Here is a 17,683-nt window from a genome sequence, read left to right on the forward strand (position 1 = left end):
AAACCAAGTGTGGACCTTTTTCTGTAATGTAAAACAGTAAATAAAATACATCCTCATAAATACAAATTCATGATGCAAGTACATTAAATGTGACCTAAAACCCTGAGTTTTAATTCAAATATTTTTCCTATAACAACAATACAGTCAAGGAGTATAAAACTCTTGTAGGGGAAAAATTAATAGACTGTAGATATGCGTGTTGCAGTAGTGCACCCTACATTTAAAAATAATTACAACATTATTGGTGCTACTTTATTAGAAATGTTTGTGTTAAGTTTTGATGAAAAATTTCTCTTACGGATGATCACTTTTGCTTATTTCTTTCTTATTCATACATGATGGAGTGTGTATTTCACTTCATGCTAACTAAGTGGGCACTTGTATCATTATGCACCAACCAACAGTGGACCCCTGTCATTCCATATAAACCAAGTGTGGACCTTTTTCTGTAATGTAAAACAGTAAATAAAATACATCCTCATAAATACAGATGTCATGATGCAAGTACATTAAATGTGACCTAAAACCCTGAGTTTCAATTCAAATATTTGTCCTATAACAACAATGCAGTCAAGGAGTATAAAACTCTTGTAGGGGAAAAATTAATAGACTGTAGATATGTGTGTTGCAGTAGTACACCCTACATTTAAAAAATAATTACAACATTATTGGTGCTACTTTATTAGAAATGTTTGTGTTGAGTTTTTATGAAAAATTTCTCTTACGGATGATCACTTTTGCTTATTTCTTTCTTATTCATACATGATGGAGTGTGTATGTCACTTCATGCTAACTAAGTGGGCACTTGTATCATTATGCACCAACCAACAGTGGACCCCTGTCATTCCATATAAACCAAGTGTGGACCTTTTTCTGTAATGTAAAACAGTAAATAAAATTCATCCTCAGAAATGTGTGTTGCAGTAGTGCACCCTACATTTAAAAATAATGATAACATTATTGGTGCTACTTTATTAGAAATGTTTGTGTTAAGTTTTGATGAAAAACATTATCTTAAGAATGTTCACTTTTGCTTATTTCTTTCTTATTCATACATATTACATATTAATGTATTTCCTATTACTGTAATTTGTTGAAACCAGATGTATGGAGCATTTTGACTATTTAAAATTGAGATGATAGTAGGTCCCCTCTTGGACTGCTAAGAATGACAGAGGCAACACATTTATGGATGAGAAAAGACAGACACGAAAATTATCTTTGTTAAGAAAAAAGGAATTCATTCATTAAAGCTGGTTTTAAGTAAATGTTGTTGCTTATACTGCAGAACTTGATATTAGTGCATGCAGCCATGTTACTTCTGAATTGCATGCAATTCAATAAAAAATATTTACTCTCAAATGTGGCCATGATTATTTATATATGTATATATATATATATATATATATATATATATATATATATATATATATATATATATATATATATATATATATATATAAATAAGTAATGATAACTCTCAAGTTATATTATCCATTCTTGAAAGAAACTGAGAAAGTCATTGTTGTAAACAAAGACTCATTAGGTGAATGGGTCGTTAGGTGAATGAATGGGTACAGACAGCTCCACTGCAGTATGTGGAGGTCCACTCTTTGATAGGTAAATGTCGCTCAGAGATCCAAGTCCCCTCTTGGCAATTTCTTTAAAAATAATTAAAAGTCACATTTTCAGTAATATTATGGTAAAACACCTTAAAAGTCAATTTTATATTCCATTTTTGGTTTTTCAAAATAAGCAGAAACATAAGACCCCTCTTGGCAGCTTGGCCTGACAGGTCCCCTCTTACCCCTATTGGTGTGTATGTGTGTGTGTGTGTGTGTGTGTGTGTGTGTGTGTGTGTGTGTGTGTGTGTGTGTGTGTGTGTGTGTGTGTGTGTGTGTGTGTGTGTGTGTAGTTGTTGTACACAGGAGACTTCTCCCGTCAGGAGGACAGACACTTGATGGCGGCGGAGATCCCCAGCGTCAAACCAGACATCCTCATCACCGTGAGTGGAAGCATTCAAACCGTTCAATCTTTATTTAAACACAGAGCACAGACACTTAACATTGAACCTGTGTGTGTTTGTGTGTGTGTGTGTGTGTGTGTGTGTGTGTGTGTTTGTTGTGTGTGTGTGTGTGTGTGTCAGGAGTCGACCTACGGGACTCACATCCACGAGAAGCGGGAGGAGCGAGAGGCTCGGTTCTGCAACACGGTCCACGACATCGTCAACAGAGAAGGTCGATGTCTGATCCCCGTGTTCGCTCTGGGCCGAGCGCAGGAGCTGCTGCTCATCCTCGGTGAGACCACGGCAACAACGACGCCATGACGACGCACGGCGACCTAAGAGTGGCGCTTTCCCTTCAGCTGAGGGAAAAATAAATTCAGGCTTCAAGTTTTATTTACAAGATTAAACTAAGGGACGTGTTTCTGTCTATGGATCACACAGAAACATTTTCATTCACCATACACACTCGTTAAAGCCCCAGTGTGTAACTTATTTGGCTTTTTAGTAGCAAAAATCTAATATTGCTTTCATAAATACGTATTTCACTGAAGTCGAATCACACCCGCATACAAATGAAAGCTTTCTCGTACCTTAGAATGAGTTGTTACAAGTCGTTACAAATACATGAGTGGGCGACGCACCAAACCGAGGCGGCCATGTTGCATCGTGACCGTAGGTAACCACGGAAACTCAGCAGAGCTGTCGGCTCGGCCTGTTAAAACTGTCACCACTGTGCAGGGCTGTTGTTAGGAATTCTGGGCCCCCTTAAAGAATACTAAAGTGGGCCCCTCCCCCTAACTTTTCCAGTTTTTTTTCTTAGACTACGTATGTATTATCATTTTTTATTTAGCCTAGTAGCCTACCTTGTTTTGATGCTAATGCAACATTACACTGTAAAAACCCAAGTATCTTACCAAGAATATTTGTCTTATTTCTAGTCAAAATGTAATTTCTAGTCAAAACAAATATCATTATACTTAAAATAAGACTCATCATATTAAAAGTAGCTTGTTTTTAGACACTTTTTACTTCTTTCAAGCATATTTTCACTTGGAATAAGTAGAAAAAATATGATAGTGGAACAAGTTTTTCTTCCTTATTACAAGCACAAAAAACTTACTTTCACTGGCAGATTTTTCTACTTATTTCAAGTGAAAATTAGTTTGAAACAAGTGAAAATTATCTAAAAACAAGTTAATTTTTTAGGTTATGAGTCTTATTTTAAGTGGAAAGAGATTAGTTTTGACTAGAAATGAGACATTTGGACAAGAAATAAGACAAATATTCTTGGAAGGATGTTGAGTTTTTACAGTGTACTATGAGTATTAGTCAGGGTCTTACACAGAATAAATCAGTCATACAAAGATTATTCTACTGGGGTTTTTTATGGGGCCCCACTGGGCGTTGGGCCCCTAGAATTATCATCACCTTTCTCCCCTATACAACGGCCCTGCCACTGTGTAGTGTGAGGAAGGACGGAGGCACTGGTGTTGCATTCAGGTGCAGTCAGGCAGACGGCCGTCGGCAAACCAACCGGATGTCATTTTACTCGACGAGAGAAAGCCGGTAAAACGTGGGTCGGGTAAACAATACGACATCACCATGACAACATATTGCTACGCCTGTATTGTTTTGCCTCGTGCTGGCGGATCACTTGTTTACATAGACGCTTGTTTATCCTGATACATGCAGCGTCTGTTGTCTGTCTGACTTCTGCCCGATTTCACCTGAATGCAACATAAAGAATACGTTCAGATATGCAACCGCACCGCTAGATGGGGGGAATTCCTACATACTATACCTTTAAAGAGGAACTATGCAAGATTTTTACCTTAAAGGGATAGTTCAACATTTTGGCAAATTGCTCCATTGCCATAATCCCTATAGTCATAGCAGTAGGTTCGTTAACTTTATTTGTGTGTGTGTGTGTGTGTGTGGACCAGACGAGTACTGGCAGAACCACCCGGAGCTCCACGACATCCCGATCTTCTACGCTTCGTCTCTGGCCAGGAAGTGCATGGCCGTGTACCAGACCTACATCAACGCCATGAACGACAAGATCCGCAAGGCCATCAACATCAACAACCCCTTCGTCTTCAAGCACATCAGCAACCTGAAGGTTTGTTTTGTTTTGTTTTTGTTTTTACTTTTCTGTCCTGTTTTATTGTGTCGTCAGGTTTGTTCTGTCCTTTGTTTTCTGTTTTGTCTGTTTTGGTCAGTGTATTGTCAGTGTATACAGGTAATACTCAGAAAATTAGAATATCGTGAAAAAGTTCATTCATTGAAGCAGTAATTCAGGCAAATGGGGGCCCAACCAAGTACTGAGTACACAAAATGATTATACTTTTCTGATGGCTGACATTTCATTTATTTAAACTAATTTTTCTGTTTATTTCATGTGATATTCAAATTTTTTGAGATTCTGATTTTGGGGTTTTCATAAGCTGTAAGCCATAATAATCAAAATTCTAACAAATAAAAGCTTGAAATATCTTGCAATGCCTGTTATGAGTCTAAATAATATATTTTTAAGTTGAATTACTTAAATGAATGAACTTTTTCACGATATTCTAATTTTCTGAGTATTACAGATGTTACTGGTTCAAAATTGCGGACTTCACGCGTGGTTCACGCGAGACGCCACAAGACTCAGGCATTTTTTTTCTTTGGCGAGACAAGAGGTTTTAATGAAAAGCCTCAATGTGCGAAAACAACCACCAGGTGGCATCTGTGAGAACGGAGGACGACAGGCGGATGACTCAGTGATCTGTGCAGTAATCCCCAGCTTAAACTCTAGGCTATTAAACTAGAACTAACTACTGTATACCCTGTCTAAATCACAGAAACTATTGTAATATGATAAAGCCTGTCTTGCTTTATGACTTGATGATTATGTATCACAAATTATGAAGGATCATCTGCGCAAGGCAAAGATGATAGCATCAACAAAACACGGCGTAACACACGCGGCTGTATGGGACAGGCTTTTATTTAATTCAGAACAAACCGCTTAGCAAAAATGGAAAATATAGTCTATAATAATTAATTGATCTGTTGTTTGGCCACTGTTTGAAAATAACCCGAATTATGAGCAAATAATCTGATCCAGAGCAGCAGTCATAATCAGACTTCTTCTAAATAAACCTAAACATTAAATAACTGAGTCAGGTCGGACCATGGGGTTTTTTTTTTCTCTTCTTCTTCACAGGAGAAAATGAGGTGCGCTGTGCTCACGGACGCGTTGATGTTTTGTGATTTATCTGCTGCCTTGACTCTGCCCTTTATACATGTGCGTTCAGATTAACAATAAGACAAGTCATGGTTGAGTTTATTGAGTTAATAATCAGCATCTTAGTACCTCTGATCCGGAGCGATAGTGTTATGAAAATCGCTACAGTTGAACTGGTCTGGTTTTTAGCTGCTCAATCTCATTGTTTCAAAGAAAAGGGATTGATTTTTATAACGAAATGAAACGAAAACAATATTATATAGATACATTGTTGTAAAAAAAATCCAAAAGAAACGAAAATGAACTAAAGAAAATAACTTTCACACACACATTAAAACAGTGCGATTGGTTGAAAGCTGATAATTAGCCATGTGCTTATAAGCTGATTGGCCGAAACCAAGAACAAAGCCGCGTGAATGGCCAATCGCCATGTGTTAACGGACACACATCGACTCCTGATCTTTCCTCGTCGCAAGCCTTGATGTCTCCGCTGGTTCTATCTTCAACCTCGGACAGCATTAACATCTCTCACCAACACCCCGATGTAAGCTTGAGGCATGTCGGACCTGAAGACCATGCTCGAGTCCGTCACCAGAGCCACGGCCAGGTGGGACGTTTTGGGTGCCTACTGTTCCGGAGAGTCATTTCAGAGGACAATTACCGAGCCTGGGCCAAAACGACAAACTGGGACGGATGTGAAGACCTTTGTAGTGCAGTCACTGAGAACGGATCCAGGCATGGACAGAAAGGACTTGAAAGACTGCATAGATAAGATCAACGAGTTCTTGCGAACTCCGAGAAGATCATCTGAGGGTCCTATCCTCACCCTACTGTAGCCTACAGTAGCCTACAGTACTTGATGCTACAATGTGTGTGTGTTTTTTCTTCTTCAATAAAATGTTTTCATATCCAAGTTTGCTTGAGGCATCTTATTTTGTCAAGTGATTCAAAAAGCAGTAAGCAAGGTTATTATAGCCTATAAAGCTCTATAAAGCTAGAGAAAAAAATCAGTTCTTTGTTCTAAAGACTCATTTTATTGTGGGAAATATTCATTTACTAGAGACAAGGGAGACACACATTAGGGCAGGTGCAGAGTGAAAACAGGCAAAAATAGAGAAAAAACACGAGCATATAATAAAACCAAATAAAAGCCCAGGCTTTGCTTTGCTTAAATCGCTCAAATCAACCGGCGTTTCTTAGGACGGACAGTCTCTCCACTCCTCTCCCTCACTTTAGCACCTTGTGGGGGACAGCTCTCCATTTCAGCACCTCCACCCCGACAGCCCCCCTCCCCCTCCTCCCTCTGCCTCAAGCTTACATCGGGGTGTTGGTGAGAGATGTTAATGCTGTCCGAGGTTGAAGATAGAACCAGCGGAGACATCAAGGCTTGCGACGAGGAAAGATCAGGAGTCGATGTGTGTCCGTTAACACATGGCGATTGGCCATTCACGCGGCTTTGTTCTTGGTTTCGGCTTCAGCTTATAAGCACATGGCTAATTATCAGCTTTCAACCAATCGCACTGTTTTAATGTGTGTGTGAAAGTTATTTTCTTTAGTTCATTTTCGTTTCTTTTGGATTTTTTTTACAACAATGTATCTATATAATATTGTTTTCGTTTCATTTCGTTATAAAAATCAATCCCTTTTCTTTGAAACAATGAGATTGAGCAGCTAAAAACCAGACCAGTTCAACTGTAGCGATTTTCATAACACTATCGCTCCGGATCAGAGGTACTAAGATGCTGATTATTAACTCAATAAACTCAACCATGACTTGTCTTATTGTTAATCTGAACGCACATGTATAAAGGGCAGAGTCAAGGCAGCAGATAAATCACAAAACATCAACGCGTCCGTGAGCACAGCGCACCTCATTTTCTCCTGTGAAGAAGAAGAGAAAAAAAAAACCCCATGGTCCGACCTGACTCAGTTATTTAATGTTTAGGTTTATTTAGAAGAAGTCTGATTATGACTGCTGCTCTGGATCAGATTATTTGCTCATAATTCGGGTTATTTTCAAACAGTGGCCAAACAACAGATCAATTAATTATTATAGACTATATTTTCCATTTTTGCTAAACGGTTTGTTCTGAATTAAATAAAAGCCTGTCCCATACAGCCGCGTGTGTTACGCCGTGTTTTGTTGATGCTATCATCTTTGCCTTGCGCAGATGATCCTTCATAATTAAAAATAAAAAGTCCAGGCCGGCTGCATGGCTGACGGTGTCACCACTCTCATTATCACTGGCTGTTTGTGTTGTCTGTCAAAAAATGGATGAATGAAACCTATCGACTTTGTATCGGCCGCGTCTTCTATCGAGGGTGTGAGTGAGAAATCTGCGGCACTACTGCACAGTACTGTAGTTGGCTCATTTTAAAAACACATTTTGGAGATGACGAGACAGATGACCAAAAAAAGAGAGTGAGACGTGGGCTATAGTCTACTGTAGCTGCCGCCGTTACATTTTGTCATTGAAAAACTAGGCTACTATATTATTTACTGTCTGCAGCTAGTTCTCCTTTCATCCTCTTGTATTCTGTATCATGAACAGCGCCACTCCTAATCGCGGCTACATTGTGTGACTGTCAGCATTGTCCCCAAAACGTCTGAGCAGTATTTAGTACGGTGCTGCCACCTAGGGGAAAACAGTTGTGGTGAAAAGACACGCGTTCACGCGATCCTGCATTGCAGGAAAAACCCCGCAATTTTGAACCAGTAACATCTGTACCTGTACATTGTGTATGCTTAGGGTTGCAAAGGGGCGGAAAATTTCCAGTTTTTTATTCCAAATTGGAAAATATCCATGGGAATTATGGGAAATTATGGGAATTTATGGGGATTAACTGGAAATTTGGGGTAATTTAAACAAACTGTATCATATCCAAACATAAATGTAAATATTTTGTTTTGTCATAAGCAGACATCCATGCAAAATAACAATACAATTAAAAAACATGACATTTCCACAGATTTATTTGTGAGTAGAACTTTATCAAGTTTTAATTCTTGTATGAACAATCAGCTATTTTACTGAACAACAAAAACATGAATATTGAGTAAAATATTACTAATTGCTTATTAAGGGCCAACCTTCAATTTTGTAAATTTCGGATTTATTCCCGTTTATTCCCATAGAAAGTTTCCGTTATTACCCGATACCCGATATTTTGCAACCCTATGGGCCGGATTTACTAAAGGTTTGCGTGTATTAAAACGTGTGCAAACGTGATTGCACGCGCAAACACATGTGGAACCTGATCTACTAACGGGACGCACCGAGGATTGCGTCCCTCACACGGACAGAAAAGCACGTGCGATCCATTTAGCGTGTTTGCCTTGATGAATATGTAAATATGGGCGTTTCAGCCAGAACGTGCAAAATACTGGGAGGAGTAGATGCAAATAGATTTATTTAGCGCGGGCAATGTGATTTACCAAACCAGGAAGAGATTGCGGTGGCTGTTTTTGCGTCTTTATTCACCACGTCTGAAAACCATGTACCAACTGATACAACTTCGCCAAAACTTATGCGTTTATTGATTTGATACCTGTCAGAGCCCCGTGATCTTACATCTCTGCATTTCCTCACATCTGGGTAATTTTGTAACAGTTTTTCAGCTGTGTTAAAAGTCTTTTACTCGCCGTTACGCACGGGGCACGTCTGTCCTGCAGTGCGCTCCTCTCCTCTCCTCTCCTCTCCTCTCCTCTCACCTGGCTGCTCAGCTCCGTCTCTCACGACACGTCACCGCTGCCTTCACCCGTCTTTGATCCCTCTGGTCAGTGGTCGGAGCGTTTGCCATATGTGTCCCACCTGAGCTCTCTATTAATCCACTGGATCATGGGAGGCACACACATATTATAGGTGTGTGATTGTCGCTGCAGCTGCTGCCTGTTCGTCAGTATATGACGAGTTGGGCCCTGTAGCGATTTTTGTTTATTTATCTAAACAGAGCGCGAGAGAGATGAACACACATGCTGTCACTGTATGCATCGGATCAAATGTCATTCTGTCCCTTCGTCCGTCCAGCTCTCTGCCCACTCTCTCCATGGCAGAAACGATTACGACGCGCAAAACCCTCATTTACATATTGCGGTTTGCACGTGTTTTCATTTAGCGGGTTACTCTTAGTAGATCACCTGTTTTGCGTGCACTAACCAAACACGCAATATTATAGCGGGAGCAAACAATATAGCGCCCGCTATCTGGGATCTTAGTAAATCCGGCCCTAAGTATGCTATTGCCTGTTTCCATTGTCGTTGTCGTTTGTTTTCTGATGTGTGTGTGTGTGTGTGTGTGTGTGTGTGTGTGTGTGTGTGTGTGTGTGTGTGTGTGTGTGTGTGTGTGTGTGTCAGAGCATGGACCACTTCGACGACATCGGGCCCAGCGTGGTGATGGCGTCGCCCGGCATGATGCAGAGCGGTTTGTCCCGGGAGCTGTTTGAGAGCTGGTGCACGGACAAGAGGAACGGCGTCATCATCGCCGGCTACTGCGTGGAGGGGACGCTCGCCAAGGTGGGAATCGAACCTGCGACACCTCGGGTCCCTTCTGCAGTTTTTTTTAAATTTTTATTATCACCGGAAGTGAAACGTTTCCTCCACTGGTTTTAGAAATGTCAGGTCTGTGTTCACTTTTGGAGACAAGTTAAGAACAACAGAGAGTGAGAGAGTGAAATAAAATAAACAATCACAGCAATAAATAAAAATAGACAATAACAGCTGTAAAATTAGTTTGTCTGCCCCAAATGCATCTTTCTTTATTCATAACTTCTCCTTTAATCGGTATCTTATAGTTTGGAGATAATAACTGCGATGGCAAGAACAGCAACACAAATAACTCTGACTGAGAACAGTGTAATTGCTGAAACAAAATCTTTTACAGTGTGTGTGTGTGTATCTGAATAAAAACCAGAAATAAGACTCTTATTTAAATTATATTATTGATCGGCATCAATAGATATTCCCAGTATTGGATCAGTCCGGTCAGTTTTATTGATAATGTTGAGTTTAATGTGGCTACGTAACAAGAATCTGAATCTGTGACAGACTCCTGTGTTAACGACGTAGGACCGATCAGAAGAGTGTGTCGTGTTGCGTTCAAGTGCCGCTGGGGTTTAATGAACTTTTAATAATATTTTTATATTATTTTAAATGATGAAACTTTTCACACAGGTTATTTAATGTACTGTGTGTGTGTGTGTATGTGTGTATGTGTGTAATGTGTGTGTGTGTGTTGCAGCACATCATGACGGAGCCTGATGAGATCGCCACCATGTCGGGACAGAAGCTTCCTCTCAAGATGTCGGTCGACTACATCTCCTTCTCCGCTCACACCGACTACCAGCAGACCAGCGAGTTCATCCGGGCGCTCAAACCGCCGCACGTGGTAAAAACATCACACACACGCACACACACACAGACACACACACTATTTAAATCCACACTATTTAATTAAATCCACAAAGCGATGTTCCTGGATCCTTTGGGTTTATTGCGACACACTAACAGGCAAAAACACTGTTTTTTCATGCACTGATCAATTTTGAGATTTTGGGCTATTTTTCTCTCAGAAAAGTGGAAAGAAATGGTAGAAAATCCACATTAAGGTTTTTTATTTTACTTCATTTTGTCTCTTTCATCAGTAGATTTCTCCTAAATTCACCAAAAGTTATGTCAGGTATCACTGTAAAGCTCCCTCTCTCTCCTGAACAATTATGTGGATCCAAAAATTGTCATTTCCTCCGTATCCGCAGTCAATCGTAAAAGTGCGATTCACATTAATGATCTATGGAATTTTACAGTACAAATCTTTAAAGGCCGTTTTCTCAAAATGAGTTTTTCCTCAGACTCTGGACCCGAAATCTCCACTTCAGCAGCACTTACAGACACCAAACCTTCCAGTTTTATTCCTGTCTATATTCTGAAGGTTTTTACAGAGGGGATTGTTGATATATCATCCACAGCCTGATTTATACAACATTTTACTCCTAAAAACATGGCGATATTTGAATTTTTAGGGCTGGTGACAGTATTTTCTCATTTACAGAGTGATAAAGAGAGATATCCAAAATCCTCCTCTGTAAAAACTTCTGACTCTAATATGTCAACAAAATAAAACAAGAATTTTGAAAGTAGCTTTATCTGTTGTTCAGATTTCGGTTCTGGAAATGTATGCAAATTAGCGCATATTTCATCAGATATTGCCTCATTTACATATTTAAACATAAAAAATTGACAAAACTTGTAATACAAAAAATATTTGTCTTAATGTGAGTGATAAACTTGGGAAGTTTCATGGTGATATCTGTTAGTTTAAATTTCTACCCTATTCACCTGTAGTGTCCCACCTTAATGCAGTTTGTGTGTGTGTGTGTGTGTGTGTGTGTCCGTGTGTGTGTGTGTGTGTGTGTGTGTGTGTGTGTGTGTGTGCAGATCCTGGTGCACGGCGAGCAGAACGAGATGGCCCGGCTGAAGGCGGCTCTGATCCGAGAGTACGAAGACAACGACGAGGTTCACATCGAAGTCCACAACCCGCGAAACACTGAAGCCGTGACGCTGAACTTTAGAGGAGAGAAACTGGCCAAGGTGTGTGTGTGTGTCTGTGTGTGTGTTGTTGTTGTGTTGTTGTATTGGTGTGGGCCGTGTTGTTAACTCCCAGCATGCTTTGCTCTGCTCCGCTGTGCTGTGCTGCAGGTGATGGGCGTGCTGGCGGATGAGAAGTGCTCTCAGGGTCAGAGAGTCTCCGGGATCCTGGTGAAGAGAAACTTCAGTTACCACATCCTGACGCCGTCCGACCTCTCCAGTCAGTCTGCGTGTGTGTGTGTGTGTGTGTGTGTGAGACTGTGTGTGTGTGTGTGTGTGTGTGTGTGTGTGTGTGTATTGTCAAACACTTATTATAATTGATGAATGTTTAATGTTATTGATCCGTCATCAAATGTTTCAAGCTGCTTCTGTCACAGAAAGTAAACCTCAACATCTGGACTGATTGGTTGGTTGGTTGGTTGATAGAAAGAAAGAAAGAAAGAAAGAAAGAAGTAAGGAAGGAAAGAAAGAAAGAAAGAAAGAAAGAAAGAAAGAGTGAAGGAAATAAAGAAAAAGAGAGAAAGAGGTGGAAAGAAAGACAATAGCTGGGTTTCCATCCAAGTCGTATCGAATTTAAAAGCGGATTTTGTGAAAATGCGCAAAAAGCAAAGCGAATTTATGCCCGTTTCCATTCATTAGTGTTTTGCGATTAGGAGGAGTGCGCCGTGAGATTACGTCATAAGAGAGCGTGAATGTATCCAACAGTTGACACTCAGCTGACACTCAACATCATGGACAATTTACGTACTTTCCGGACTATAGACGCACCTGTATAATCCGCACCAGCTACATTTTAAAAGAAAATACATATATAGGCCGCACTTTAGGTTTTCATGTTGTAACATGAGATATTTACACAGAAAGACAGTAGGAACTGTGACAGTCCGCTCGCTTTTCCGCTGTTTTGGTTATGCTCCTCTCCTCCATGTGCATCTGTTTACATACGAAGCCGGTGAAAAATCAATAAGTTACATAACGATGTTACGGCGTGTGTTTGTGTCGTCTTAACCGTCATGAACAAAACATTATGGGTTACGGAGCGCGTTTGTGTTGCGGTGCAGAGAGGAGAGCTGGGAGACCGGGGCGTCGCTGGGTGAAGTCCAGCACTTCACCCACAAACTCTGCCTCAATTCGCATAATCTGTTTCCATCACAAAAACTCGCATTTCCTTTATTCGATACGCTGACAAATCCCCCCCCTCCAAGCGTATAAACTTTTATGCGCATTTACTGCCTTTATTCGAATTTCTGGCGTTTCCATTCAAGTATTTATTCGCATTTTCACAAAATGCGCATAAGAAAAGGTGGATGGAAACCCAACTAATGAAAGACTGAAAGAAAATGCAAGAAAGGAAGACCAAGAAAATAATAATCAGAAGGAAAGAAACGAAGAAAAAAGAAAGAGGGAAGATAAAGAAAGAGAGAAAGAAAAGAAACAGGAAAAAAGGGAGATCAAGAAAGAAATAATCAAAAGGAAAGAAAATAGAGAGAAAGAAAAGAAACAAAAAGGGCAAAGAAACAAAAAGATAGTAGGAAGAAAAAAGAAAGAAGAAATACTTAAGAAAAAAAAGAGGGAAGGAAATGAAGAAAAAGAGAGAAAGAGGAGGAAAGAAAGACAATGAAAGATTGAAAGAAAACACAAGAAAAATAATCAGAAGGAAAGAAACAAAGAAAAAAGAGAGAAAGAAAAAAAACAAAAAAGGCAAAGAAAGAAAAACATAGTAGGAAGAAAAAAGACGAGCAGAAAGAGAGAAGAAATACTTAGAAATACAGAAGAGAGAGAAGTGACAAAAAAGTAAAGAAAAAGAAAGACAGAGTGAAGAAAAGGATGAAGACAGAAAGAGAAGTAGAGACATGAACGATGGAGTGACTAACAGAGTTCAAGGTCAAGGTCAAGTTTATTTATATAGCACCTTGAACCAAAGTGCTTTACAGTTAAAACAATTTCAATTACAGTTTAAACATCAGATAAAAACACAATAATAAAAGCACAATAAATAAAATAAACATTGGATAAAAACATTGGATAAAAGCACAACATACAATAAAACTGTAATGATAAAACAATCGGTCAAGGGTTAAAAGCCCGGGAGAAGAGGTGGGTTTTCAATAGAGATTTAAAATGTACTAAGTTTGGAGCTGTTCTGATTGGGAATGGCAGGCTATTCCAGAGTTTAGGAGCGGCGACTGCAAAAGCTCGATCGCCTCTTGTTTTTAATCTTGACTTTGGTGTGCTGAGGAGGAATTGGTCAGCTGACCGTGATGTTCTGCTTAGAGTGTGGGGAACAAGCAGGTCACTTAAATAAAGGGGAGCCAAAGCCATTCATGGCTTTAAAGGTCAACAATAAAATTTTAAAATTTATCCTCTGGCAAACAGGAAGCCAGTGGAGAGACCTCAACACTGGGGTTATATGCTCGGTTTTCCTAGTACTTGTTAAAAGGCGAGCGGCCGCATTTTGGACTAGCTGGAGGACGCTGGATAGAGGACTGGTCTAGCCCACATACAGAGCATTGCAGTAGTCCAGCCGGTTGGTAATAAAAGCATGCACCACTTTTTCTAAGTCGCCCGGGGGAATGTAGGCTTTTATTTTGCTTATTAATCTCAATTGAAAGAAGCTTGAGCTGACCACAGATGAAATTTGTTTTCTAAATTTAAAAGAGTTATCGAGGTGCACTCCAAGACTTTTCACAGAGTTACGTGTATTTGAGGAGATTGGCCCGAGGATGGGTTCATCCCCCAATGACAGCGGGGAGCCAAAACACAATGAATTCAGTCTTGCTCTCATTTAGTTTTAAAAAGTTTGATGACAGCCACAACTTGACTTCATTCAGACAAATCAAGCAGAGGTTGCAATGCACCTTTGCTTTTTAATTTTAACGGGCATGTATATCTGAACATCATCAGCAAAGCAATGGAACGAGACATTATGCTTTTTAAATATAGAACCTAGGGGCAACATATATAATGAAAATAGGGTGGGGCCCAGAACCGAACCCTGGGGACACCACATACGAGCGGGGCATGTCCAGATGAGTAATCTCCCAGGCGAATTGAAAAAAGTCCTGTCCGTCAGGTAGGAGTTGAACCATTTCAGAGCAGAGCACCTGATTCCAACATAACTCTCCAGGCGGGACAGGAGGATATTGTGGTCGACTGTGTCGAAAGCAGCCGTTAAGTCGAGAAGAACAAGGACTGCCGAGTGACCAGAGTCGACTGCTAAGATCAGGTCATTAAAAATCTTTTAAAAGAGCTGTCTCAGTACTATGAAGCTGTTTAAAAACCAGATTGAAATTTTTCATGGATACCATGTTGATCTAAAAAATCTTGAAGCTGTGATAAAACAACTTTCTCTAGGACTTTGGACAGAAAGGGCAGTTTGGAAATGGGCCTAAAGTTAGAGAGTACAGTGGGATTGAGATTTTTGTTTTTTAACATTGGTTCTACAACAGCATGTTTAAAGTGAGCAGGAACACAACCAGATACAAGACACGTATTTATCAATGAGAGGATTGATGTCCCCACTGTGTCGGAAAACCTCCTTCAACAGGCGAGAGGGAATGTTATCAGAAGGGCAGTTAGTAGGGCGGAGATGGTGGACAACTTCTTGTAGAGCTGCCAGTGAGATTGGCTCAAAATGATCCAACACTGCTGGGCACATAGATACAATATGAGGGTCAAGATCACTGGAACTGGTCAACAAAGATCTGAGGACAGATATTTTCTCAGCAAAAAATCTTAAAAATCTATCACAGAGGATGGGCGAAGGTGTGACTATGACTGCGTCGCACGGATTGGCCAAAGAATTAAAGGCACTGAACAATACCTGTGGCCTATGACAGTTTTTTGAGATTAATTGAGATTAATTGAGACTCCTCCTCTCCTTCCTCCTCCTCCTCCCTCCTCTTCCTCCCTCCTCCTCCTCCTCTTCCTCCTCCTCCTCCTCTCCTTCCTCCCCCTTCCTCTTCCTCCCTCCTCCTCTCCTCCTCCTCCTCCTCCCTCCTCCTCCCCCTCTCTTCCTCCTCCTCCTCTCCTCCTCCTCCTCCTCCTCCTCCTCTCCTCCTCCTCCCCCTTCCTCCTCCTCCTCTTCCTCCTCCTCCTCTTCCTCCTCCTCCTCCTCCTCAGACTACACCGACCTCGCCATGGGAACGGTTTGAAACAGACTCAGGCGATCCCGTTCACTGGACCGAATCTCTCTGCTCGTCACGCAGCTGCGCAGCCTCGCGGGTGAGTTGGCTCCGCCCCCTTCGTCCTCTAACTCCTCCTCCTCCTCTTCCTCCTCTTCCTCTTCCTCCTTCCTCCTCCTCCTCCTCCTCCTCCTCCTCCTGCAGTAGCATAGATATAACAGTATATATACTGACTAGATGCCGCGTTCTGCTTCTCAGCGTACGTCAACACGGCCGCCATCTTGGTCCGGGGTTCTGACCATAGACATAATATACATCTGACCAGCAGTCAGACCGGTCAGACCCTTGTAGAACTAAGTTCAGTGTGTTTATGCATGTGGGTGTGTGTCTGAGTATGTAAGTTGAAGAGTTCCAGTCCTTGAACTCGCGTGTTCGTTTGATGAAGTACGCAGGAGACGTTCAGTTTACAACATTTTAGATATTTATTTATAAAAGAATCAACTAGGAAAAAGAGATTGTGTACAGAGCTCCGGACCAGACTAAGTTTCCCTGACCTACATGCCGCAGCAGCATCAGTTCACGAAGTCTGATGCTGTCTACTGTCATGTCCGGTTTTATAGTTACTGATTACACAAATGCAAGATATGATGTAATTGATGTAATGTGCATCCTCATTGGCTGGAGTCCGTACGCCATGACCTCGTGTCTGACCCCAATCTCATGCTTGGCGCTGATCAGCTGTTGATAGCTCCTATTAAACAAGGGACAAGAGAAAGAGAAAAGGACAAGACACGCAACCCCCTGCATTTGTCAGCCTTCCCCTGTGTCAGCTGACTATCACAGTTACACTAGGTACGAAGACCAGATATCCCAATTGTTTATCAAACAACAGTACACTCAGTCCCTGTGTGTAACTGCTACTTCCCCTGTCATGTGTAGGCTATGTCATTCTCTGGGCTGTAAGAGCAAAACACAGTAATTACACCAATTATAGAAAAGTTGATTACATGCTTCATTATTAAACTGATTGTCACGAGCTTATCATATGTCTAAGGCAAATGTCAATATCCCAAACATTATAGCAATATACGATTTTGGGGTAAATATCACAACAAAGTGTATGTTTAATACATAAAAAAAAAAATTATAAAGATTTTTTGTTGTTGTTGTATCATAAACATATGTCTGACATTTATAATAAACCAAACGGCTTGAAAATCGGTTGAATATTTGGTGAGTTATGGCGATTTTAATGGTTGATAGACGTCTGCCTCTGTTGACTAGTGCAGTAAGTAGACACGGCTTCCCCCTGACCAAGATGGCCGCCGCGTTGACGCATTCCACTCATAGAGTTGCCTAGGAACGCGGCATCTAGTCAGTATATATATATATATCTATGCTGCAGTAGAAGCTGTAACTTCCTGTTTCCTCTGTGTGTGTGTGTGTGTGTGTGTGTGTGTGTGTGTGTGTGTGTGTGTGTGTGTGTGTGTTTCAGGCGACGTGGAGCAGGTCGAGGGGACGGAGAAAATCACGGTGAAGATCTTTAAGAGCATCACGCTGGTTCACGAGGCCGGGATGGTCGTACTGGAGGTCGGACACTCGAACGCAACACGACACTTTTTACACTCATCATCCACCACATGTCGCCTGAAGTGGCTAAAACTCACCTGTTTATCAAAACTTTATTAACTCTGAGCACACGAACACGTCTGTTTTTATTTAAACCAGTTTAGAAACATTAAATA

The 17,683-nt window shown here is 40.8% G+C and overlaps 1 pseudogene across 1 annotated transcript in view; it reads left to right on the plus strand.

Moving 5' to 3' along the window:
- The window catches only part of LOC146959735 (cleavage and polyadenylation specificity factor subunit 3-like), a 33,770-nt pseudogene extending 16,242 nt beyond the window's left edge, over positions 1-17,528 (plus strand). The window contains exons 3-11 of the transcript XR_015035601.1: positions 1,916-2,005; positions 2,147-2,297; positions 3,949-4,124; positions 9,589-9,747; positions 10,472-10,618; positions 11,665-11,817; positions 11,926-12,034; positions 15,937-16,038; positions 17,434-17,528. The product of XR_015035601.1 is annotated as a cleavage and polyadenylation specificity factor subunit 3-like (transcript). The remainder of the gene's footprint in view (positions 1-1,915; positions 2,006-2,146; positions 2,298-3,948; positions 4,125-9,588; positions 9,748-10,471; positions 10,619-11,664; positions 11,818-11,925; positions 12,035-15,936; positions 16,039-17,433) is intronic.
- The last annotated feature ends 155 nt before the right edge of the window (positions 17,529-17,683 follow it).

This window comes from Trachurus japonicus, unplaced genomic scaffold, assembly GCF_045865225.1.
Source record: "Trachurus japonicus isolate A0001 unplaced genomic scaffold, Traja_1.0 AP031153.1".
Taxonomy (NCBI): Eukaryota; Metazoa; Chordata; class Actinopteri; order Carangiformes; family Carangidae; genus Trachurus; species Trachurus japonicus.